This window comes from Zingiber officinale, chromosome 9A (assembly GCF_018446385.1).
Source record: "Zingiber officinale cultivar Zhangliang chromosome 9A, Zo_v1.1, whole genome shotgun sequence".
Classification (NCBI taxonomy): Eukaryota; Viridiplantae; Streptophyta; class Magnoliopsida; order Zingiberales; family Zingiberaceae; genus Zingiber; species Zingiber officinale.
Window position 1 is genome coordinate 32,370,009 of NC_056002.1, and position 27,682 is coordinate 32,397,690.

Sequence of the window (27,682 nt, forward strand, 5' to 3'; positions counted from 1 at the left end):
AATTAAATGGTGGAAGTTAAAGGATGAGAAACAAAATATATTTAAGGAGAAGGTAGAAATACAAGCATTAGGTGAAATATACGATGACTCTAATACAACATGGGATAAGATGGTATCAAAGTTGAAAATAGTAGCTAAGAGTGTACTAGGTGAGTCAAAGGGGCATGCACCACTAAGTAAAGAATCTTGGTGGTGGAATGAGAAAGTACAAGAGAAAGTGAAGGAAAAACGAATAGCTTATAAGAAATTATATATTTGTAAGAACGAGGAAAACTTAAAAAAATATATAATAGCCAAGAAAGAAGCTAAGAAAGTAGTGAATGAAGCAAAAAATGAAACTTTTGAACGGTTATATCAAAAATTGGATACAAAAGAAGGGGAAAGAGATATTTATATAATAGCTAAAGTGAGAGAAAGGAAAACAAGAGATCTTAGCCAAATAAAATGTATTAAAGATGAATGTAATAGAGTATTAGTAAATGATGGAGAAATAAAAGAGCGGTGGAAGAGGTATTTTCATCAACTTTTTAATGAAGGTTTAAGTGACCAACTTAACTTAGGTAATTTAATTAGGTCAAATGAGCATAGAAATTTTAATTTTTATCGTAGAATTCAAACTTCAGAAGTAAAACAAACTTTAAATGAGATGCACAATGAAAAAGCCGTTGGACCAGATGATATTCCGATAGAGGTATGGAAGTGCTTAGGGAAACAAGGTATTGAATGACTTACAAAATTATTTAACATGATATTGAAAACGAAAAGAATGCCTGATCAATGGAGGATAACTACTCTAGTTCCCTTATATAAGAACAAGGGAGACATACAAAATTGTGCAAATTATAGGGGTATTAAACTAATGAGTCATACTATGAAACTTTGGAAAAAAGTAATAGAAAAAAGATTAAGGAAGGAGACTACAGTGATAGAAAATCAATTTGGGTTCATGCCTGGAAGGTCGACAATAGAAGCTATACATCTCCTTAGACAATTAATTGAAAAATATCGGGAGCAAAAACAAGATCTACACATGGTATTCATTGACTTAGAAAAAGCTTATGATAGAGTTCCAAGAGAACTTATATGGAGAATTTTAGAAAAGAGAGGTGTTAGTGTAACATATATTGAACTAATTAAGGATATGTATGAGGATGTAACGACCAGAGTAAAGACTTCAGGCGGAGTAACTGAAGCATTTCCAATAAAGATAGGGTTACATCAAGGATCAGCCCTAAGTTCATATCTTTTTACACTAATTATGGACGAACTCACTGCACACATTCAAGACACAGTACTGTGGTGCATGTTATTTGCAGATGATATTATTTTGGTAGATGAGACACGTGAAGGAGAATGCTAAGCTAGAATCTTGGAGGGAAACACTAGAGGGAAAGGTTTATATGGAATTTAAGTTTAGCAATATTAGAAGTAATGAAACAATTATTAAGATAGGAGAGGATGAGTTGCCCGGAACCAAGAGATTTAAATATTTAGAATCATTTTTACAAAATGATGGAGGGATTGAGAGAGATATCTTACATAGAATATAAGCAGGATGGGTGAAATGGAGGGGAGCGTCGAGTGTTTTATGTGACCGTAAAGTACCTCTTAAACTTAAAGGTAAGTTCTATAAAACCGTAGTTAGACCTGCTATGTTATATGGAGCTGAATGTTGGGCTATGACTCGAGCACATGAGCAGAAGATGAGAGTTACAGAGATGAGGATGTTAAGGTGGATGTGTGGACATACGAAAATGGACAAAATAAGAAATGAGAGCATTAGAGAGAAAGTCGGAGTTGCATCTATTGAGGACAAACTCCGAGAGACACGTTTAAGATGGTACGAACATGTACTTAGACGACCAATAAATGCTCCAGTTAGGCGATGTGAAACTATGATAAACATGCATATCAAACGAGGAAGAGGAAGACCAAAAAAGACTTGGTTAGCAACAATAAAATAAGATAAAATTCATTTAAATATAGATGATGATATAATAGGAGATAGGGCTCAATGGCGTAAAAGGATTCATACAGCCGACCCCACCTAGTGGGAAAAGACTTGGTTGTTGTTGTTGTTGTTGATTTTTGTCTCAATATAATTTGAAAAACTATAGGATTTTAAAAATATTAATCTTTTACATATAATTTTTTTAGGTCTATGAGTAAAAAATTGTCATTTCTTTACAATTTTTTTTATATATAAAGAAGTGCCTGAGTTAGATTCACATATTGTCTCTATCTGTTCAATTTATGTTTTCTAATTCAATGCTGAGTTGATATTTCTACAACTTGATTACATGTCTACTAAACATGAGTTTTAGATTTTTGCTATTTTAAGTTCAATATTCTGGTAAATTCGTTTATCATATTGTTGAATTTCTTCTGAAATTTGTTAAATTTATTGCCTTGTACATGCAGACTTTCTTTGATTCTGAAATAAAAAAAGATGAACATCAAGAATTCTTATTTCCCTCTATTTGTTACTGAAAGTGTCCTGCAAAAGCAGAAGGATCATATTGAAGGTTTGCACCGGAGGTGTGGTCTTAGATTATTTTAGAAACTAACCTACATACTTAAATTGAATTCATGTAAATAGATCAATTATTTCTTTGCTCAATCTGTCGCAAGCACACAATAATATCATATCATAGCTGGATTAGTCTGGGAATTAATCTTACATGGTATCAAGGATTAATGTTGCAGTTGTAAGATAATTATACCGTTGAAGAATTGTATTCATAACCTTTGCTCAAAGAAGAGCCGGTTTTTGCAACATTGACTTACTTATAGGTTGCTTGGGTAACCAAATCTGGGGGTGAGTTGGAAGTACCTATCACAATACATCCTACGAGTGAAACTGTCATGTATCCATATTTTCCAAGTGGATTAGAGGACACCGTGACTTGCCATTGAAGCTTAATCAATAGTGCAATGTTGTGAGATGGGAATTCAGCCATCCAACTCTTTTCATCAGGTGTTTTTGTGTTCTTTCATTTTTCAAATAAGTTGGGGTGTTTGGTTTTGGTAGCCTTTCAATTTTTAATCCAAATTCTTTTTCTATGCTGGGTAGTTAAAATGAAAAAGATGCTCATCCTACATTTATTGTAAATGCCAAAATGTAAAGAGATATGAAATGCAAGAGGGATGTATTGACGTGTGGCTCATATATGAGTGGAGACCGATACGAAGGACGTCACACATGAGAGAAAAAGGTGCGACGGGTGTGGGCAAACACGGGGTGGCTAGGAGGCACGGTTGAGAGACACGTTCGTGCCCACCGGACATGATAGTGTCATGTTCAGTTCTAGAAGGGCAAGCACGACCCGTGCCCAGGAGGCACGACCGTGTCCCGTCCTCGAAGCTACGAAAAACTTGGAAAATAGGGTTTTTTTATGGTATTTTCGGTCCGAAATATTATGTAAGGGTTTAGACACTATATATATGAGATCGTTGTAAACCTAATATATGTGAGAGAGAACTCTAATAAAGTTTAGACAGTTTTCATAGAATAGGTACGCCACTGAACTACAGTAATTCTCCGTTGTCTCTTATTGTTTCTTTCTCCAGAACTCAGTGTTTTCTTGTATTCTCTTGCTTGGATTACTTCATTGCTTTGTTGTTGTGCGTTTAATTTTTCTTCTCTCCTCTTCTTCCGCAACTAGAGGTAGAGGGGTTGTTGCCCATGTCTAGAGCTGTCAATTTAGGTTGGGTTGGGTTCGTTGGATTAACCCGCCCTCCCAAACAATTTAAGCGGGTTGGATTATAATTTTATCAACTCAAGTCCGCCGTGGATTGACTCGCCTAGGCTTGCGACCCTCGCGGGTCAACCCGCGACGGGCTTGGTTGGCCCGCGGATTGAGAAATACATGTAACCAAATTTGATGTCAATTGATTATCTTTCTTTGTTATAATTTTAAATACAGTAATTCTCCGTTGTCTCTTATTGTTTCTTTCTCCAGAACTCAGTGTTTTCTTGTATTCTCTTGCTTGGATTACTTCATTGCTTTGTTGTTGTGCGTTTAATTTTTCTTCTCTCCTCTTCTTCCGCAACTAGAGGTAGAGGGGTTGTTGCCCATGTCTAGAGCTGTCAATTTAGGTTGGGTTGGGTCCGTTGGATTAACCCGCCCTCCCAAACAATTTAAGCGGGTTGGATTATAATTTTATCAATTCAAATCTGCCGTGGATTGACTGGCCTAGGCTTGCGACCCTCGCGGGTCAACCTGCGACGGGCTTGGTTGGCCCGCGGATTGAGAAATACATGTAACCAAATTTGATGTCAATTGATTATCTTTCTTTGTTATAATTTTAAAATAAAAAAATATTTTTCTTCAAACATGAGTACTCATTTGTGTCTATTTACATTTAAAATATCTATTTTTGAATACATTTGATTGATAAAACTTTTCCGAAGTAAAATGCTAAAGATATAAAACTTTTTTTTTAATTTTTTTTTAAATTTTTGATAGGCCTGCGGGTTAGTCTACCTAACCCACAATCTGCCTTGGATTGGGTTGGATTGGGAATTTCCCAACCGCTAAGATGACGGGTTAGCCCGCTCCGCTTTGCCAAATGGCTAGCCCACCATCGGTCGACCAACTCCACCACGGGTTAACCCGTCTGACAGCTCTACCCATGTCGCAACAAGTTGTATCAGACCATCAGTTTCAACATGTCGGTGACATCTTCTGCGAAGTTTGATTTGATGAAGTTTAACAGAATCGGAAACTTTGGATTATGGAAAAGGAGGGTTAAGGACTTGTTGGTGCAACAAGACATGATGAAGGCGTTAGGGGGAAAGGAAATCGAAAAGCTTGAAAAGGATGAATTGGGAAGTGCTTCAAGCGAAGGCTGACATCGATCATACTTTATCTTACAAATGACATGGTGTATCATTATATCATGGATGAGAAGTCACCGGTGACAGTTTGGCAAAAGATGGAAAGCCGATATATGTCAAAGTTGTTGACAAACAAGTTGCATCTTAAGTAGAGATTATTCGGGTTGAAGATGACAGAAGGAACTGCTTCGCTCTGAGCCATCACATTAACTTGTTCAACTAGATTGTCAGTGATCTAAAATGGATTCATGTGACGATCGAAGACAAAGACAAGATGTTGATATTGCTAAATTCTCTACCTTCATCTCCTACGTACGAGAACTTGTTTACTACTCTACTGGGGGGGGGGAACACTCAAATTAGAGGAGGTCACAAGTGCTTTGCTGGGCTTTCATTCACGAAAGAAAGGAAGTGGCAAAATTTCTCAAGGAGGACTTGTGATAAATAGTAACCAAGAGCATGATAGGATCAAGCAACGACAATAAGGCCCGTTCTAAGTCAAGAAGGAAGAAGGTGATCACATGCCATAAGTGTGGAGGAAAATGTCATATAAAGAGAGATTGTTCAAAGATGAAGAAAAGTGTTGCAGGGAACAAAGGTAGTTTGACGAAGTCTGCAAACATAATTGTTGAGAAAAATTTAGAGAGCAGTGACAAAAATATGCTATCAGTTCTGTCGAGTTCTTAGATTCTACGTGTTTAAATCACATGACACCAAACAAGGAGTGGTTTGACATCTACAAGATAGTGGATGCTGGTTTAGTGTTGATGGAGAATGATGTGTCTTGCAGAATCATTGGCATAGGAAATGTTAGAATCAAGATATTTGATGATTTGGTCAGAATCCTATGTGATGTCAGACACATACCAGATCTAATGAAGAATTTGATTTCACTAGGCACATTGGATGGTATTGACTCTAGTTTTAAATCAACGAGCTAGGTGATGAAGGTTAGCAAGGGAGCTCTGATTGGAATGAAAGGACAAAAGCTAGCAGGGAACATCTATAAGTTGGTAGAGACTACGGTTATAGGTGGAACTACTCGATGGAGCCTGAATCAGATAATAAGGTGGCATATATGGCTAAGACATATGGTCGTCTGTGGGATGATGGAACTTCACAAGAGAGATTTATTGAAGGATGTGAAGATGTGCAAGCTTGAATTATACAAATTTAGCCCCCAGGGCATAGCACAGGCGGTGGGCGCATGACATCTTTGGCGTAATGGTCAGGGGTCAATTCTCAGGAACAGACGATTTGGAGTTTACCCCACCATGCTCCTGATGCCTGTGTACCTACATGTACCTCTCTCCATATCCGTGGGGTCGACACTAGGGGGTCGTTAATGTAGCGGATCTACATTTGAATTATACAAATTCAATATTCTTGGGAAATAGAACAAAGTTAAATTTAAGACGACAACTCACAAGACAGAGGGGGTTCATCATATGGATGACACTTATATTTTGTAAGTTTTATTGATGACTACTCAAGAAAGATTGGGTATACTTCATGCATCACAAATAGGATATTTTTTTGAAGTTTAAATTGTGAAAAACTGAAGTGGAGAACCAAACCAGAAGAAAGTTCAAATGCCTTAGGTCAGACAATGGGACTAAATACACGAATTCAAATGTTCAGGAATTTTGTGAGTAGTATGAGATTATGTGATGTTTCTTAGTTCACAGGACACCTCGATAGAATGGTGTGACAGAAATGTTGAATAGGACAATCATTGAGAAGACAAGATGTCTCAAACTAAAGCACTAGAACATAAAGTGTCAAAGGAGGTATGGACAGGGAATCAAATTGATTACTCTCATCTTCGAGTTTTTGGATGTCCAGCTTATATGTACATATCTAGTGAGGAAAGATCAAAGCTGGATGCAAAATCAAACGGTGCATTTTTCTAGAGTATCAGAAAGAAGTTAAAGGCTTCAAACTTTGGGATCCTAAGACAAACAAGATGGTGATCAACAGAGATGTAATGTTTGACTAGAATGCCATATAACAATGTGCTCAAGGAGAAGAAGGAAAGGTAACACAATAGTTCAACTGCAAGGAGAAAGATGTGCATATGGAGCTAAAGATACATGACTTTGATCATATTAGCTCAGGGTGTTGGTGCAATCAACCTCTAGGGTTTCAATATTTGACAATGGACCTAAACCTGGTTAATTTGACCAAGGATTGATCCAAATAGGACTTGATATTCAGAAGAGAGAAGTCTAGTCAAGACTAGATGACTAGCAAGGGTAAGTCCTAATCAAAGAATAGACAGGTGAAAAGTTTACTGAGTGACTCGTTCTAACTAGAGGTTAGGTAAGGGGAAGTCCTAGTGAGTGAAGTCGGGCCCTAGTGGGTGAAGCTAGGTAATGAAAGTCCTGGTGAGTGAAGCTGGGCCCTTGTGAGTGAAGCTAAGTGGTGGAAATCTTGGTGAGTGAAGCTGGGCCCTAGTGAATGAAGCTAGATGATGGAAGTCTTGGTGAGTAAAGTTAGGTAATAGAAGTCCTAGTGAGTGAGTTGGGCAATCCTAGGGAGAGGTAACCCTAGGTTATATGTGATCGGACAAGCGAATCCTGAAATCTATTAATACTGTTTTACTTTTATATTTTATATATTGTGCTAACTCAATATTGCAGGAAAGTCTTAGTAGATCAGCTTGGTCAGATACTAAGCAAGACCAGAGAAAGTCCAAACAGGTCTAGAGGACCAGATGTTTAGCAGGTAAGTGAAGGTAAGTCACTGAAGGAGAGTAACTAAGTGAGGGCGTGCCCCGGTTGAAGGGACAGTAGGCATCGATCCAATTTAGGTCAATTTCGAAAAGCTAAATTGAGACTTTGACTAGATCCTGGTATGGAGGACAGGGTCTAAGTCATAAATCAATTATATTATTATTGCGCTAACTTTATTTTATAGGTTAGATATTGTCGTGTTGGACTAACCTAACTTGCAGGGAAAAGGGAGTAAAAAAAAAACCTCGGGTGAACAGTACCCGAGGCACCTTCAAATATTAGAAGACACCTTCGTACTGTTCATGGAAGGCACCTTTGGTTTTATGGAAGGAGCCTTCCATGTGATAAAATTCAGACTTCATCGCAGATAGGGAGCAACGAGTTTGGGATCAGATTTTACACATTGGAGGTGCTTTCAAGGCTATGGAAGGTGCCTTCCACACCCTTTAAATGAGTATCTCAACCAAGTTTCAAAACACAACTTCCATACGAGCTTCTAAGCGTTCGATTGAATTTTGGACTACTCCAACTTCCTACTGCTGCTTTGCTACGATGCTACTACGCTCGACTACTACTAAGGAGTCGTCCAACACTGCGCTTGATCCGATAATCTTCAAAGGTGTTAGGTAATGAATTTACGATTTTGTACTTAATCATTGCAAAAGGAAAGTATAGTATGTTACACTTGTCCTATTCTTTCTCTTGTACTTGATCTTCTCTTTCGGCAGTTTCGGAAGAGGTGTTTTATTGGATTACCCATTAATAGGTTTGCGGAACTTGGGTCTTGGAGTAGGAGTCACCGAAGACTTTGAACCAAGTAAAACTGAACCGTGTCTTACTTTTACTTGCTCTTACTTTTGTGTTTTCTTTCTGCTGCATACTTATTTCAAAAAGCAAAAAGTTTTTCAAACCCACGAGATTCACCTCCATTCTCACGTGCATCTTGATCTAACAAGTGGTATCAGAGTAGGTTCTACTTTAAATTAGTGCAACTACAAATCAAGCCAATGGAACCATTTCTTTTCGGATTTCAATTTTTCGTATTTTATTTGAATTGATAAAATTTACCTCTTCAGCTAATTATTTTCTCGTTTGGTTTAAACTCGACGTTGATATTGTTGGCGCAGCTGGGGCCAGCAAGAATGGGGGTGAATTGCCTACCAAAATAAAAGTACACCCTCCTCGATTCTTTCAACTCCAAAATATGCAATAGGAATAAAAGTAAACTAACATAAAGAAAAAGAAAGACTCAACTATTTACATGGTTACAACCAAGAAGGTTGTTAATCCAAGACAGTAGAAAAAGCTCTGAAGAATCTCTTTCTCTGAAGGCGGAGAAGCCTTTTACACACTAGAAGCTCAAAACTATTTCAAGAAAGGAATACAGAGTTGTTTTCTTAATCGAATGATTAGATCTGGACCAAGGCTATATTTATAGCCTTGGTCGGGGCGCCCTGAAGGATTTTAGGCACCCTGGGGGGATAAAATTTTATCCCCCAATGAATAGATCGCGATTTGACTGTGGTCAAGATAAGAAGGCATCCCGGGCGCCTGGACTGTGAAATCAACCAGGTTGACTTTTCGTCCGGGCCTTCTGCTCCATTTCAGCTCGGCTTGGTCCGGGTCTCTTCTGCTCCGCCTCCGTTTGCTTGGGTGATCTCCGGTATCCGGAATAGGGCTCACCCGAACCCAACTTCCGGTCTTCTCCTCGAGCAGCCTTCCTTCCCAGTTTCTTGTCCACCGGTGTACTCTTCCGCGGTCACCTCGTCCCTCGGATGCACCGAGCTCGTCAGCTCTCTATCCGTGCCGTCCTTCTCGCTAGCCGCATCTTCTGCTCGACTTCCTGCGCTCCTAAGCTCCTGCCCACTTAGACACAGGGATCAAATTGTTGGGGTTGCGAGGTTGCAAACATAGTCCCATATTGGAAACACATGGGAAAGATCATGGGTTTATAAGAGAAAAGATATCTCCATTGGAATGAGGCCTTTTGGGGAGAGTCCAAGAGCAAAACCATGAGGGCCTAGGCCCAAAGTGGACAATATCATGCCATTGTGGAGATATCTAAATTCTTTTCGATCCTTCAATTGGTATCAGAGCTCGGACTTCCAGAAGGTTTAACCGCCGACTGTGCACAAGAGCTATGGTCTGATTGAGTCATGTGGGTACAATATTGACCTCGAACAAAGAAAGTGGGGGCTCCTATGTTCGGATCAAGAGGACCAGACACCAGGCAGGAAGTCCTAGTTGCGACTAGGCAAGGAAGTCCTAGTAGGTCGGGTGGACCGAGGGGCAGAAAGACCTGGTGGGTCGAGGATCGGACGTGGGAAGCCTATGGTCCTTTGTTTGAGGGGGGAATTGTTGGGGTTGCGAGGTTGCAAACATAGTCCCATATTGGAAACACATGAGAAAGATCATGGGTTTATAAGAGAAAAGATATCTCCATTGGAATGAGGCCTTTTGGGGAGAGCCCAAGAGCAAAGCCATGAGGGCCTAGGCCCAAAGTGGACAATATCATGCCATTGTGGAGATATCTAAATTCTTTTCGATCCTACACAAATAACAAGCAGGACCTAACCTAACTTGGTTGATCACATCAAAACAACCATGGGGTCCAACAATCTCCCCCTTTTTGATGTGCATCAACCCAAGTTCAAGTTAGGGTATAAAAACAAAAACTAACTGACAAATAGTAATTTTAAAGAAATTACTCACTAATAGTTTAAGCATAAAAGATTGCAATAAAAAGTTACAATTCCAAAAAACTTTAAAATCTAACTCCCCCTTAACTTGTACCTCTCTCCCCCTTTGATCACAGCAAAAACAATGGGGTTTAAAAAGTTTCGAAGTTAAACATTAAAATATCGAATTTAAGAGGTGATTTTGCAAGAATTCTAAAAAATCTAACTTTAGAGGACCTTAAAAAAAATTTAAAAGTATTTTTGCAAGAGAATTTCTCAAAAAAAAAATTTAACTTAAACAAAAATATCTTCTGAAAATTTTTCTAAGTAAAATTTTATGCTAGAAATATTTTTCTAAGCCAAAAAGAATTTGAAAAACTTTTACAAGCATTATTTAATTATGCTTTTCAAGAAAGTTTAATTAAATATTTCATTTTTATATTTGGCTTCCAGGCAGTGTCGAGGCACTAGGCCTTCTTGGTTATTGGAGCAACAACCACTTTCTAGTCAAAGACTCATAAGAAAATTTACTGTTTAATTTTCTTCTCTGAAAGCCTTTAACTTTTAAATTTAATCTAGCAATGATTTTGGAATCCAGTAAAGATTTCTTCCTACTTGATTAATCAGAAACTTAGGGGGTATATAGTTTTTAGGAACTTTCCTAAGTCGTCCCTGATGTTTTCTAATATACCAGTTTAATTTTCCATAAATCCTTAGTTTTGATTTTGAAAATTTATTTAAACATGCATGATTATCTTTTAAATTCTCAATTTCAATTTTTAATTTTTCATTTTCTAATTTTAAATTATCATACATTTCTAGTGGGCATGCTTTTGCTAAGTTCAATTCAATTCAGTATTTTCTTTTTCTAAGATTGCTAGATCCTTCGTAAGCATTTTGATAAAATTAAAGGATTGAGTAGGGGTAAGATCACGTAACTTACTTACCTTACTTGGTGACGCTCCCCCTTTATCACAACTTTCTTCTTCTTCTTCTGAGGATCCTCCCCCTTCATCTATGCTCATCTCTGAGTCTGAGTTATCTTCAAAGAGATGGTTGGCCAACAGTGATATTCTTGAGAAGGCTTCGACTTCTGACTCGGAGGATGAAGAGTCATCCCATGTAGCCTTCAGACTCTTGCGTGTAGAGGACGTCGGTTTCTGAGGCTTCTCCTTGTGTCTTTTCTTCAACTTAGGGCAATCATCCTTGATGTGCCCTTCCTCATTGCAATTGTAGCATTGGACCATCCTTCTGTTGCGTCGATGCTTCCTTGACTGCGATTTAAATTTATTAGTATTAACAAATTTATTTAACTTTCTTACCAGTAGCACCGCTTCGGTTTCGTCGATCGATGCTTCAGAATCGGGATCGTCCTTTTCGACTTGTAGGGCAATATTGAGATTCATCTTCTCCATTTGTTTAGGCTCTATGATTTGAGACTCGTGAAGTTCAAATATAGAGAATAAGTTTTCTAAAGTACTTACCTCAAGGTCCTTAGAGATATAGTACACATCTACTAAGGAGGCCCATTCTGGAGTTCTGGGGAAGGCGTTAAGTGCATACTGAATGGAATCTCGGTTTGTTACCATTTCACCGAGATTCGTCAGTTGCGTTATCAACTCCTTGATCCTTGCTTGGAGTTGCGCAACCTTCTCGTCGTTGTTCATTCGAAGATTTGTTAGTTGTGTCCGGAGGACATCACGCCTTGCTAGCTTCGCTTCTAAGGTGCCCTCGTGGAGCTCCAGGAATTTATCCCAGAGGTCTTTTGCGGAGTCGTAGCTTCCGATCCGACTTACCTCCTGGGGCGGCAGCATACTGAGCAAGTGAAATTCGACCTTTTCGTTGGCCACGCAATCGGCCTGCTCCTTCTTCATCCAGTTGCACTCTTCTTTATCTTTTGGCGCTGCATATCCATACTTCATTATTAAAAGAATATCAAATTCAGTTTTAAAAAATACCTTCATTTTTCGCTTCCAGGTAGCGAAGTCTCCTTCGAACTTCGGGGAATGAATGTTCGCGCCGGCCATCGTCCTGATCTTTGTGCTTCAGTCGGCGGTTAGTCCTTCTGAAGCTGTTGGGCTTTGATACCAATTGTTGGCACGGCTGAGATCGGCAAGAGAGGGGGTGAATTGCCTACCAAAATAAAAGTACACCCTCCTTGATTCTTTCAACTCCAAAATATGCAATAGTAATAAAAGTAAACTAACATAAAGAAAAAGAAAGACTCAGCTATTTACTTGGTTACAACCAAGTAGGTTGTTAATCCAAGGCAGTAGAAAAAGCTCTAAAGAATCTCCTTCTCTGAAGGCGGAGAAGTCTTTTACACACTAGAAGCTCGAAACTATTGCAAGAAAGGAATACAGAGTTATTTTCTTAATTGAATGATTAGATCTGGACCAAGGCTATATTTATAACCTTGGTCGGGGCGCCCTAAAGGATTTCAGGCGGCCTAGGGGGATAAAATTTTATCCTCCAATGAATAGATCGCGGTTTGACCGCGATCAAGATAAGAAGGCATCCCGGGCGCTCGGAATGGATCCGGGCGCCCGGAATGTGAACTCAACCAGGTTGATTTTTCGTCCGGGCCTTCTGCTCTATTTCAGCTCGGCTTGGCCCGGGTCTCTTCTTCTCCGGCTCCATTTGCTTGGGTGATCTCCGCTATCCGAAATAGGGCTCACCTGAACCCAACTTCCGGTCTTCTCCTTGAGCAGCCTTCCTTCCCGGTTTCTCGTCCCTCGAACACCGCATATGTTCCTCTTGTCCACCGGTGTACTCTTCCGCGGTCACCTTGTCCCTCGGACGCACCGAGCTCGTCAACTCTCTCTCCGTGTCGTCATTCTCGCTAGCCGCGCCTTCCGCTCGACTTCCTGCGCTCCTAAGTTCCTGCCCACTTAGACACAGGGATCAAATAACAAGTAGAATCTAACCTAACTTGGTTGATCACATCAAAACAACCACGAGGTCCAACAGATATAACACCACTCGAGTCTTCGATATTTCTTTTTACCTTAAGCACTACTAATCTAAGACCTAGTCTTAGCAAATCTTCCCTTTTATCTTCTTGTGTGCAAGATCTTCTCACATAAATGGCTCAAGGCGAAGGACGAAGCATTCACAAACCTTGACCATATGAAATAAATTACTTCAGGATATGGAAGTATCAAATGGAGTGCTTCGTTATTATGGGTGAAGTATCAAATGGAGTGCTTCGTTATTATGGGTGACTTCCACTGTGGGATAACGTTGAAGAGATCTACCCAAAATTTGAAAGTAAACCAAAAGATAATGAGTTTAATTTCAGAATTATTATAGAATAAAATTATATGCAGAATTGGAGAATTCAAATATGCCTACAGCTTTTAGACTTGGCTAAACGAACTTCACGAGGATCTAGCACAGCTAGAAGATCAAGTTGAACTTAAGCTCGAATCTGAGTTTGAATCCCCAGAGCTATCCCAAGGGTCATACTCAGAATCAGACTTAGGAAAAATCATATCAGACTAGCTTCATGACATTAATGGCTAAGGAGGAGGTAGAAGGATTTGAATCTAAGTTAGAACAAAAGTCATAATCTGAATCTAAGATAATGATAGACAAGGAGGAGAATCTTAATGAGGATTCAAAAGGTAAATTAGTAAATTTAAAAATTAAAGATCATATAACATGCTTTAAATGCAGTGAAAGAGGGCATTACAAAAGTAAGTGCCCCACTTATAAGACTTGAACCACACAACTGGAAGCAATAGAGAAATCAATACCAAAAGTCCAGAAAGGGAAGGAGCACATCCAATGTTTTAAGTGTGGACAGATGGGTCACTACAAACATCAATGGCCAGAAAGAAGACCCAAGGATCTAGGGGGAGCAAAGGTTAGTAAGTTTATAGTACATGAAAATCCTATTTTTTTTCTACACATAATAATAACTTAGATAATCATTACTACTCAAGTTTAGATTCTTCCCAGAAATGAGATATGCATGCTCACTCAAACAAAACAATTAATTTAACTAATCATGCTAATCCAAAATAATTTAATAATCTTTTAAAGTTTAGAAATTTATCTTCAAGTTTTAGAAAATTAGAAAAATAAAATAAACTTTTGAAAGATAAACTTGATAAACTAGAATAAATTATTGATAATTTTATCAACATACAAAATTTAGACTTAGGATATAAGGCTAAATCAAATATAAAATTTAAACTACACAAACCTAAAACCTAAACCCAAAGTTCAATAATTCAAGGGGAGGCTCCAAATTAGTTGATACCTCCAAATACAATAATTTACCCAATTGGGTAATTAGGACTAGGTTAAATAGGGATAAAAGTTTAACTTGATAAACAGTACTAGAGAAGTTTTGGATGATAGTAGGTTAGGAAAACTCTGTCTATGCATGTCTAGGAAGATATGACTTCGACCTGATGCATTTGGCTTAGTGGAACTAACTGAAACTACCCCTTATTAATCCTAGTAAGTTAGACCAAAGTTTTGTACTAAGTTCCGTGGCTAGGACTATTTGAAAAATTTTGAAGGCATGATTATTCTAATGATATCCCAGTGACTCACCACAACTTAGGCATTTATCCAAAGAATGTCTGCTTGTTGAATCACAAGTTAAATTTGAATCTAACACAAGTTAAACTCAACCCTGAAATTTAAACTTAATTCATCTCACGAAATTATAGGATTCCCTTGATTGAAAATATAGATCAGTTGAGATGAACAAGGATTAAAATAAATAAAATTAAAATAATTAAATTTAAATTAAATTAAACCTTAAAGTTAAAATTACAATTGAATTAAATACAAAGTTAATTAACATATTATTAAAATATTTTAAATTTTTTAAAAAAATTATTCTTTAAAATTTATTTTAAAAATTCTTTAAAAATTATTTCAAAAATTCTTTAAAAGTAGTATTCTTTAAAAATTATTTTAAAAATTACTTTAATTTTTTAAAAATTTATTTTAAAAAATATTTTAAAAATTGTTTCAAATCTTAAAAAAGCCAAAACAAATAATTCAATCAACTAAAATTTAATTAACTTAAGATTTAAACATAAATTAAAACTTAAACTAAAATTATTAAATAAAACATAAATTCAAACGTACATTAAATTTAAAATTCAATAATTGTTTATCTTAGTTAATTATTTTAAATTTTTTAACTTATCTAAATTAACCCTAATTAATAAGTTAATCAGAAATTCTACTATTAACTCAATCTTAACTTAATACATTAACATCTTATTTATTCTTTACTCTAAAATTAATCACTTAATATGAAAATAATTTTAAACTTAACTTAAATACAACTGGAGATTAATTTAATCTTTTATTTCAAATTCAGATAATTAAGAAATCCATAATTTTTTAATGATTCAAGAACTTTATTAATCAAACTTAATTCATGATGAATTTTGGATTATCTAAGTTAAAATTTTTAATCTAAAATAAAATAAAAATTATGACAGTACATATTAAAACATCTCTCTAAACACACAAGTTCATCATATTTGAAGATCTAGAATGATTGAGATGTTAAGAAAAGAAAATTAAGTCAAATACTTTTGCTTATATAGGTTTCAAAAAGTTTACACTCTTTAAAATAATTGTTGATCAACACTCAGTGTCTAGAACCTTCAAAGTCAACTATAAATTGGTAGACCCCTAGCTACGTAGGTAGCTAATAAGAGTCTCTTAAAGAAATGTCAGATTAAGGGGGAGACTTATTTGAAAGACAAATTTAATCATATTTTTGAAAAATATTTTAAAAATTTATCTTCAACTTTTGATAAAATAATTTCAACATAATATTTTCTAAATCTTTGTGAATTTTTTTAATTACTATGTAAATACATGTTTTCTTTAACAAAAATACTTGAAAAATACTTTTTCAAAAACTTTTGAAATTATGAAAATACTTTAGGCATTCTTTTGATCAATCCCTAAGACACATAGGAAGGTTTTTTTTGTGGTTAACAAGGATTCATAAGAATATGTCAAGTTGAGGGAGAGTCCTGATAAATATAATTTCAAAATTCTTTCAAAAATTAGTTTGACAAATCTTTGAAACTATGTTTGAAAAATTATTTTTGAAAATTATTTTCAAAATCTTTTAAGAAATACTCTTTTGTAAAACTCTTAGTTTCTAAAAATTATTTGGAATATTGCTTTGAAAAATTTCTTTGAGAACACCTTGAAAAATGTTTTGAAAAATTCTTATAAAATTTTATGAAAAACATTTGCAGCATGTCTTTGAAAAATACTTGAAAAATTTTTGAAAAAAAAAATATTTTGAAAACTAACTGTCAAAAGTTACCTCAAAAACAACTACTCTGGAAAATTATTTAGTCTTAAAGTTAGTCTGCAACATCACTTTAAAAAAATTTATTTTGAAAGCCCCCTTTAACAACTACTCTGGAAAATTATGCTTTAAAGATTTTGTTTGAAACACTTAATTATGTCTTTCAAATGATATTGTTGGTGCAAAACCTAATGGAGGTTAATCTCAAGTTTATATCTTTTTTATGTGTGTCAAAGGAGGAGAGTAATCTTAAGTTAGAAAAGTTAAAAATATTTCTAAATCTCCCAAACTTTTCAAATCTCTCAAACTTTGAGATACAACCCTTAAAGACTTATGCCAAACTTAAGAAAATGTCAAATATCAAAAATAGGGAGATTGTTGGTGCAGTCGACCTCTAGGATTTCAATATTTGATAATGTACATAAGCCTGATCAGCTTGACCAAGGGTTGATCCAAACATGACTTGATGTTTGGAAGAGAGAAATCTAGTCAGGACTAGATGACTAGCAAGGGTAAGTCCTAACTGAAGGATAGGCAAGTTAGAAGTTTGCTGGCTGACTCCTCCTAATTGGAGGTTAGGCAAGGGGAAGTCCTGGTGAGTGTAGTCAGACCCTAGTGAGTAAGGCTAGATAGTGAAAGTCTTGGTGAGTGAAGCTGGGCCCTAGTGAGTGAAGCTAGGCGGTGGAAGTCCTGGTGAGTGAAGTTAGGCCCTAGTGAGTGAAGTTAGGTGATGGAAGTCCTGGTGAGTAAAGCCACGCAATGGAAGTTCTAGTGAATGAATCCAAGCAACCTAGGGAGAGGTAACCATAAGTTATACGTAATCGGACAAGCGAATCCTGAAATCTGTTAATACTATTTTACTTTGCTATTTTATCTATTATGCTAACTCAGTGTTGCAGGAAAGTCTTAGTAGATTAGCTTGGTCAGATGCTAAGCAAGACCAAAGAAAGTCCAAATAGGTTTGGAGAATCAGATATTTGGCAGGTAAGTGAAGGTAAGTCACTGGAGGAGAGTGACTAAGTAAGGATGCATCCCGATTGAAGGGGCAGTAGTCATCGATCCAATTTAGGTCTATTTCAGAAAGCTAAATTGAGACCCTGACTAGATCCTGGTATAGAGGAAAGGGTTTAAGTCATAAATTAATTATATTATTATTGTGCTAACTTTATTTTGTAAGTTAGATATTGTCATGTTAGACTAACCTAACTTACGGGGAAAAAGGAGCAAAAAAAATGTCTCGGGTGAATAGTACCCGAGGTGCCTTCAAGCATTGGAAGACGCCTCCATACTGTTCATGGAAGGCACCTTCGGTGTTATGGAAGGCGCCTTTGGTGCTATAGAATGTGCCTTCCATGGGATAAAATTCAGATTTCATCACAGATAAAGAGCAACGAGTTCGAGATCAGATTTTACACATTGGAAGTGCCTTCATGGCTATGGAAAGCACCTTCCACACCCTTTAAATGAGTATCTCGACTAATCTTCAAAACACAACTTCCGTACGAGCTTCTACGTGTCCGATTGACTTTTTGGCTGCTCCGTCTTCCTACTGCTGCTCTGCTATAACGCTGCTGTATCTGACTACTACTGAGGAGCTATCCAACACCGAGCTTGATCCAATAATCTTCAAAGGTGTTGGGTGACGAATTTACGACTCTATACTTAATTATTGCAAAAGGAAAGTGTAACATGTTACACTTATCCTATTCTTTCTATTATACTCGATCTCCTCTTTTGACGGTTCCAGAAGAGGTGTTTTAGTGGATTACCTGTGGATAGATTCGAAAGACCTGGGTCTTGAAATAGGAGTCACCAAAGGCTCCAAACCAAGTAAAATCGAACAGTATCTTTTACTTTTACTTGCCTTTGCTTTTGTGTTTTTTTTTTTTGCTGCATATTTATTTCAAAAAGCAAAAAAAATTTCAAAACCACGTGATTCATCCCCATCTCACGTGCGTCTCGATCCAACATAGGGTACATGAAGTATCACACTATAGCTGGAGGCAGGACGAGATGAGTAATAAATCACCCACCAGATATTGATTCGAGGATTTGTTATCTTATGCACTAATCACTAGTAGCGGAGATTCTACATCTTTCAAGGAGATAGTTCACAATTCTAAGAATGACACGTGGATGAGTGCTATGGCGGAGGAGATGGAGTCGCTGAGAACCAAACATGGGATATAGTGGAACTTCTTGAGGGAAAGCGAGCTATAGGGTCAAATGGGTATTCAAGAAGAAGGAAGCCATGCCAAAGGGAGAAGAAGTGATGTTTAATGCTCATTTGGTAACTGATATGAGTTAGGTTTAGTAGATCCCCGGAGAAAAGGGGAAAGAAAAGAGATAGCAGAATTAAGCAATGTAAATATCGGCCGGGATAATACCTTAAAGAAAAGATAGGCTAATACCGGTCGGAGTACATCCTGGGAAGGGTAGGCTAATATCGTCCGGGACAACATGCTTAAGGAAATATAGGCAAATATCGGACGAGGCAACACACTTAAGAAAATATAGGTTAACACCGGTCGGGACAATATCTTAAAGAAAGGATAGGTTAATATCGGCCGGGATATACCTTAAGAAAGAAAGGCCAATATCGGCCAGGATTGTCTGAGCTAGCATATGCAAATATAGACTAATATCAGGCGGATGTATATGATCGTCCGAGAATGAGCAACTACAAGCCCGTACAGAATTTATAATATATTATCCGATGAAGAAGTCATGTGTTAAATAAAAATAATAACCCTCCTGCACGAAACCTAGGGTCAATCCCGACCGATACAAACTATAGTATAATATCGGGCTGTCCACAGCATAGTGAAGACAGGATGACCAAATGGGGGTGATAAAATATAACAGGACGAGAATAAACATTTTAAGGATATTTATGAATATCTTATGAAAATATTTAATTTATGTAATCGTATAACAGATTGACTAACTCGGCGGGAAGAATGTTTCTAGACTCTTCTGCAAGTACTAGACGACAAAAAAGGTACATCTGGGGTACAAAAAATATTCCTTAAAAGCCATTTTCTGCAAGTACGTGTCTTACGTCATCTCATAACAAACTCGAACAAACCAGGGTCCACTCCATGACTACGGAGGTTATATGAAGTGGTATAAAAGGGGGAATCCTCTCCGTTGGCCAGGTATGCTCACGTTGATGCTCACACTCACAACCCTAGTTTTCAACTACTATTCATCTTCTTCTTCTTCCTTCTTCCACACTAAGAGAGATCACTGACTTGAGCGTCGGAGGGCCTAGCCAGGGATTCCCACCCTGGTCTTAGGTCACTAACAATAGTGTTGGCTGGTCTCTTGTGCATAGGAAGCCTTGGAAGCTCCAGATCTCGATTTTCTTCATCAAAGCTTTCCTTTCGTCTTGGGATCTTCACACAAGGATGGCATCCTGTGACTTCATTCTCCCAGATCCGCTTTGAGTTTCTCAAATCGGTATTCTACAGGTATTATTCTTCATCAGCAGTAGGTTTTCTCCTATCTTTTTTTTTTTGTCAGGCTTCTCAGACATGATCAAATTTAGCGCCGTCTGTGGGAACTTCACCTGAATCTGAGACTGCAAGATGGAAGATATTGGAAAATCGAACCTACTCACTATTAGTCGTGAAGATTTGGATTTCCTCATCAACGCTCATGTACAAAAAGCTTTACAACAACAACAACAACAACAACAACAAGCCCATACTGGAGCTACTCTGCCATTAGCTCATAATTCGACTATCTCGACTACTGAGCACCGAAGGGGAAAGGAGCCGGAAGAAGAAGATCATGCATATTTCCCTCCGGCCACTGCTTCTCCGACTAGGCATCCTCGAGCTTTCCTTCGCACTCCTTTGGAACAGGGAGGATGAAGGCCTGTATTTTAGGAATCCTCTGGCGAGGCGCCAGACAAAGAGAAGCGCAGATGATGGTAGCTAGTGACAGCTCGTCGGAAAGAGTCATTTCTCCATTTTCCCAAAGTCTACTGGATGATCCGCTTCCTAAGCGGTATCAAAATCTGCAGATTGGCGAGTACACTGGGACTACAGATCCATAGGATCATTTGTTAAAATTTGAGAACGTAGCATTATTACAATAATTTTCTGACGGAGTAAAATGCCGGATGTTCCTTACAACACTCGGAGGAGCTGCACAATGTTGGTTCAAGAGATTGCCGGAAAAATCTATCCGAAAGTTTAAAGATTTCAAGAAGGTTTTCCTACACCATTTTTTCAGCAACAAGAGGTATCACAAAACTCCCTGGAGCTTAATTTCAATTAAACAAGCATCTAAGGAGTCCATCAGAGCCTATATTAAAAGATTCAATCAAGTAACTATTGACGTGCCCAATGCTACCACGGAAATATTAGTAAGTGCTTTCTCTCAAGGCTTAAATGATAACGATTTCTTTAAAGATCTGGTGAGAAATCCCCCTGCTAATTTTGACTCCTTAATTGAACGCGCCACTGAGTTTATTAATGTTGAAGAAGCTCAGGCTACGCGCAGAAAAGAAGGTACTACTTCTTTTCCTGTCTCTGTTAAGGAGAAGGCCCCCGCCCTGTTCCTCCACCGAGGGGACCTCGAGTAGTTCATTCGCCCTATCGTCATCCAGAGTATCATCCACAAGCAGTACAACATGTGGAGATGTAGCAAGAAGCACCAAGGAGATGGTGCACCTATCACAAGACTAGCAGTCATCATACAGAAGACTATTTTGTTTTGAAAAATAAAAGAGCTTATAGGGATCGATATCAGAGACAAAATTACTATCAGCAACAATATCCCAGGCAGCAAAGTCCACTCAAATTAGAATATCGCCCGGTCGAACCTCGGCAGGGTATATCATCAACCCCAGTCGGTACATCTCAAGTGCCTGAGAAAGCTCAGCCTGAAGCCGTGACAGCTCGACAAGAAGAAAATAGGAGCAATGTCGCCCGAGGCAACATTAATATGATAGCGGGCGGGCCCACTGATGGAGATTCCAACAGGGCCAAAAAAGCACATGCACGAAGACTCGAGATCCATGTCGTAGGATGTAGCATGGAGAGAGCAGCAGGGCCAGAGATTAGTTTTTAGCCCAAAGATCTTGAAGGGGTGGAAATACCCCATGATGATGCATTAATAATCAAGGTTGTGATAGCTAATTACACTATCTCTCGTACCTTTATAGATACTGGTAGTTCTGTAAATATTATCTTTAAAATAGACTTTGATCAACTGCAGATCGACTCGAGCGAACTTCAACAGATGGTGACTCCTTTATATGGAGTCACTGGCAATGAGGTACAACCTCTGGGTCAAATAAAGTTGGTCATATCTCTAGGGGAGGAGCCCCTCATGAGAATAAGAAGATCTTACTTTATGGCGATGGATGCCCCCTCCTCCTATAATGTGATACTGGGTCGACCGACCTTGAATGAGTTTAGGACGGTCGTTTCTACTTTTTGCCAAAAAATTAAATTTCCTGTCGATGACCAGGTTGGGGAAGTACGGGGTGATCAGAAGACGGCTTGAAAATGCTATGTGGAGATAGTCAGGACTGAGGCCAATGCCACCCGGAAAATGCAAAGAATAGAGGTTAATGCTATTCAAGAGAGGCCACCTGTCCTAGTTTATGAGGAGAAAGAAGAAGTCCAGATACAGACCGGTCGACCTGAAGCTACTACCTATGTCACGGCCGATCTTGAGCCCACGCTGAAAATAGAGCTGGTTCAATGCTTGAAGAAGAATAATGATGTCTTCGCGTGGGCACCTAAAGAAGTCACGGGCGTTTCTCCTTCTATAATGGAGCATTCTTTGCATGTCTTCCCAGATGCTCGTCTCGTCATGCAGAGAAAAAGAAATTTTAGTACTGAGCAAAATCAAATCATCAAGGAAGAAGTGGATAAACTCATGGAAGTCGGCTACATCAGGGAGGTACAGTTTCCTAGCTGGTTAGCTAATGTTGTCCTGGTCTCTAAACCAAGAAATAAATGACGGGTATGTATTGATTTCCATGACCTCAACAAGGCTTGCCCGAGCCTTTCTTTGTTTAGCTAATGTTGTCCTGGTCTAGGCATCCTGCGCCTTTCTTTGTTCTTGCTCTTGTAGAATAGCAAAATCTCTTGAGGCTGAATCTTGAGCTTGATCAGAAAGAAAGATATTATGAAGTCTCTCTACTTTCTCTAGGACAATGCTTTTATGAGAGATATCTGAGAGGGCCTTTTCTTTCAAAGCGGTTTCCACCTGAAGGCTGGAATGTAATCGGTCCACTCGTAATTCCAAGGTCTTCCTTTCAAGCTCTTTGTTTGCCAATATCTACTGCTGATGTTGCAGTTCCTTCTTCAGACCCTCTATTTGTTGAGTCTGCATGGTTATCTTCTCTCGCAGTTGAGAAAGCTCAGTGTGAGAGGGAGGAAGATTGGCTTTTAATGCCTCCACTTGAGTTTTTAACTTTCTATTTTCCCGCTCTAGAGCAATGAGTAGCTGGTCTAGGTGAAAACTCGAGGCGAAAAACTGAAACAATAATGCAGTTAGCAAGAAATAATAATACGACGACAATATATAATGAAAAACACTTACGGCAACAGCTTGGCGACTATGATTGTCAACACGGTGGGACATACTCGTGCCCCTTATTGATATATAAAATAATAAGATCAATAACAGTTCGTGTAGAAATTAAGTATAAAAGTGGTATGGAAAGAAAGAGTATGAATCCAATAAGGAGGAATACCCGGAATCATAACCGCCATAAAGAGGTAATGTCATTGAAGGATGGGATCGAATTCAAAAAGAAGGATGAATCCCACGAAAAAGGTTTTAAGTTTGGCGATCTTCCTCGGAAAATTTGACCAAGTTGTTCTCTCTCTATGTGCTTGATTCTTAAGAATCAAAGAAGTATGAAGAAAATCGGTCGGGTACGAGGTTGATAGGATAGTTTCAGATTATCTATTTGATTAAAACAACAAACCCGGACGGTTATATTGGACCGGATGAGATTTAGTTAAGTGGGAAGTACCAGACGATATTTGTAAGCCTAAGTATAAATCGAGCGGTTATGACAAACCGGTCGAAATGGACGATATTATAATATATTGATCACGGCTTTATAGTCGGATACCGAATTGGGTAAAAACTTGTTAAGTATAAAGCATCGGTCGATATATGCGAACCTAATGGTAAATCGACCAGTTATAATAAACCAAGAGATATTAAAAATATTATATTATAACATACCATATTATATCGGATGGGACTTGGTTAAATACAAAGTACCGCACGATATTTATAAGCATAAGTATAAATCGAGTGGTTATGACATACCGGTTGAAATGAATGATATTATAATATATCGATTACGCCTTTATAGTAGAAAACCAAGTGATATTCGACATGCTTAGATAAGATGAATGAAAAGAAGCAAATTTAGTGGTAGGAGGAGAAGTTTAACCTTACACAAACAAGCCAGATTGTCGTGACAAGTTCTAGTTAACTTTACAATGATCCAGACTCTAACGAAAAGATTACTCTAAAGATAGCTGAGGAAACAAATCAGCAGGCCTGTCATCCAAGAGCTTGCGTCGGTTCAAGAAGTTAGGAGGAGGATCACGAGACAAGAAGTTTTCTTCTCGCAATTTCTTTACTGCTCCTTCAGCTCCAGCGGTATAGGCGGCCAAAATAGATTTTACGATCGGCCTGTTGAAATCAGTAGAATTGATCAAAGTGGTAGCCCGCTCCTTGAAGCGATCGTCTTAACCATTTTTGTAAACCACCAGAGCCGATTGGGAAGACTTCAACTCAGCATCTTTGGTGGAGGCCTCTGTCTTAGCCGTATTCAAGGAAGTGTTTAAGGAAGTTATTTCATCATCTTTCAGACGAAGAGCCTTTAGTTTATCAGCAATGCAGACTCATAGTCAGACTTCAACTTGCTAGCCTCAGCAATCTGCTTCTCTAATTTGGAGGATAACTCAGTATTAAGATCTGTAGCCGATTTAAATTGAGTCTGAAGGCTCTCAACTTGAGCTTCATATTGTTTTTTGGATTCATCTGAAAGCGTGGCAGAAGATAGCTCAGCAACTTGTTGCTTCAGCTTCTCATTCTCAGAATATAAGTTATGAGCTAGGCGAGCTAAACCCATATTGGGCATCCACCGCTACGAACATAAGAATGGGTCATAAAACAGTCACGAATAAATAATAAATAAATAATAGCAAACATACGTTGGTTTCCTCATGCGAGAATTGGTCAATTGTCTTGGAAGGGGAAAGCTCTCCAAAGAGAGTATGAATTTCCTCTCGAGCAGTAGCAAAAGAACCTCCCAGTAATATCGAGAGGACAGGAATGGTAGAAGAACTAGTGGAAAAGGAAGAGGTTGGGATAGAAGGGGGAGCAAAAATCAAGTAAGAAGAAAAGGAAGAAGGCAAAGACCCATATTCTGGAATAGATAGAGGGAAAGTAAAAGAGGCACTGCCAGGGGCAGTACTGATGGAAGAAGGAGAGGAAGAAAAAAGAAATGAAGGATATAAATCAGCCAAAGTAGGCTCATCAGGAGAAGGGGCAGCAGAAGCAAAACCTTCTGAGGGTGATTCCTCAGCAGAGAGAGTGAGTCTCCTTTTTGAGGGGGGAGCTCTAGTGAGTTTGCGTTCCGGGCGTTTACCAGGGGCAATCTCAGCAAGGGATCTGCCTGAGCTTACAAGGGATGTAAGCTCGATAACAGGAAGGGAAGTAGATGGTGGAGCAGCAACAACCACTGATGAAGAAGCAACTGGCAAAGAGACAGTAGTAGCTTCTGCAAGAGGACCCTCAGGAACTTCGGGAACCACCTGAGAGCTGGAAGCTTCAGTTGGAGGAGCCGGGACTTCAAAAAATGTTTTAGTTTGTAAAAATTAATGAAAGAGGAAACAGAACTTTACCTAAGGAGCCGCGTATCCTACATTTGACTGGGCTCAAACCAAACAAATACAGAAGATCGCTCCTTAGCCATCTGGTGATAGAAAGACGACGACAGAGCAACTTTTCACAATAAAGAGGAAAAGAAGGGTGAAGATGAAATTCCTTGACATCAGGTAAGGGAGGTAGAGAGGATCTCCAAGCATGAGACCAAGGAATAGGTCCCAGAAACTTTATAAAAAAAAAAGCGAGACTTCCAAGCTTTAAGAGAAGAGGACATATCATCAAACAGGATCATCTTAGTCCGAGATTGAAAAAGAAAAACACCTGGTTCTGCTACTTTTGGATAAGAAAACATGAAAATATTTTGAGGAGTAGGAGGAATATCAAGTGTGCGAAACAACATGTATATGCCGCACAGATAACGAAAGGCATTAGGCACTAATTGTTGAAGAGGAATGTCGAAATATTGGCTTACCTCGATCAAAAAAGGAGGAATGGGAAACCTTAAACCCCCTATCAACTGATCCCTAAAGAAGGTTACACAGTTAGCAGGAGGGCGGTAAGGATGTTCATCTAGGTTAGGAATTATGATATCATATTCCATAGGAATCTCATACTACAGATGGATGGCAAGCTGAGCATCCTTGTCGAAAGAGGATGAAATTTGAGTATACCAAGGAGCAATAGTCTCTTAACTATAGTAGACAGGATAATATCGAACGGGATAACAACATTTATGATATACAAGTCAATATTGGCCGAGTCATCGTGTCTATTATTATGAACCAGAAGGATTCAAGAAAGTCACCCAGTTCGATACAAAAGATCGTTCGATTTTACACTTAGAACATGATCAGATACATAACATTACATTTTCCTCTTAAAACATTAAACCTTGAAAGGTCAAAAAAAGTTATAAACATGAGCTCTCAGACTCCTTAGAAAACTTCAACCCTACTAAGGACAGATTTTGCCAAGGCACGAAGGAAGCTTGCCCGGGTTGAAGAAATGGAAATATTTTACCCGGACAAAGGAAACTATGAAGCAGAGTGGTCTCATGAGCAAGAAGGCACAAACTTGTTCATACCCTCTCCAACATGTGACTGAAAGGTCCACCTCCCGCCTGAGCCTTTTGAGCTCTGATTTCGGAACACCCATCTCAGCCTGAAACCGAAGCAACCTGGGCTGCGATGGCAACATTAACTGATCTCTAATAGCATGTCGGGTCATCAAGCCTTTCCACTCTGGGGTCTTACGCTCCGGATCCCGACAAACTTCATTCTTTAAGGTCGTTCCTGACCTTGTTTGAAACTGGGTGACCGTCAGAAATACCTCTAACTCTCATGCTTGAGAGTTAGCTGGCTATGGAGTTTGAGCAGCTTCATTCATAAATCCTATCTTCGCCAACAGAGGTTGCTCCCAGAGAGAGAGGCCTAAATCCATACTCTTGGTAAGAGAAGACAAGCAAAAAGGAGAAGAACTGAAGTGAGTGAAGAAGAAAGGAAGGATCACAACCCTATTTAAAGGGTCGAGGGACTCATGAGATCACTATACTTGGGTTCACAGGATTGCTGTGCCAGAAGTCACGAGGACTACTGCAGATAACTCATGAGGCTACTGCAGAGGCCATGGCAGGTACGTGATCAAAAATAGGCAAAGAAACAAAAAATAGACTCAGGTCTAGTCAGTCGGCTACACCTCCTTCGACTAGACTTAGAAGGAAGGCTAGTGATATAGGTTAGGTTTAGTAGGTCCCCGGAGAAAAGGGGAAAGAAAAGAGATAGCAGAATTAAGCAATGTAAATATCGGCCGGGATAATACCTTAAAGAAAAGATAGGCTAATACCGATCAAAGTACATCCTAGAGGGTAGGCTAATATCGTCCGGGACAACATGTTTAAGAAAATATAGGCAAATATCAGACGAGGCAACACACTTAAGAAAATATAGGTTAACACCGGTCGGGACAATATCTTAAAGAAAGGATAGACTAATATCGTCCGGGATATACCTTAAGAAAGAAAGGCCAATATCGGCTAGGATTGTCTGAGCTAGCACATGCGAATATAGACTAATATCAGGCGGATGTATATGATCATCCGAGAATGAGCAACTACAAGACCGTACAGAATTTATAATATATTATCTGACTAAGAAGTCATGTGTTAAATAAAAATAATAACCTACCTGCACGAAACCTAGGGTCAATCCCGACCGATACAAACCATAGTATAATATCGGGT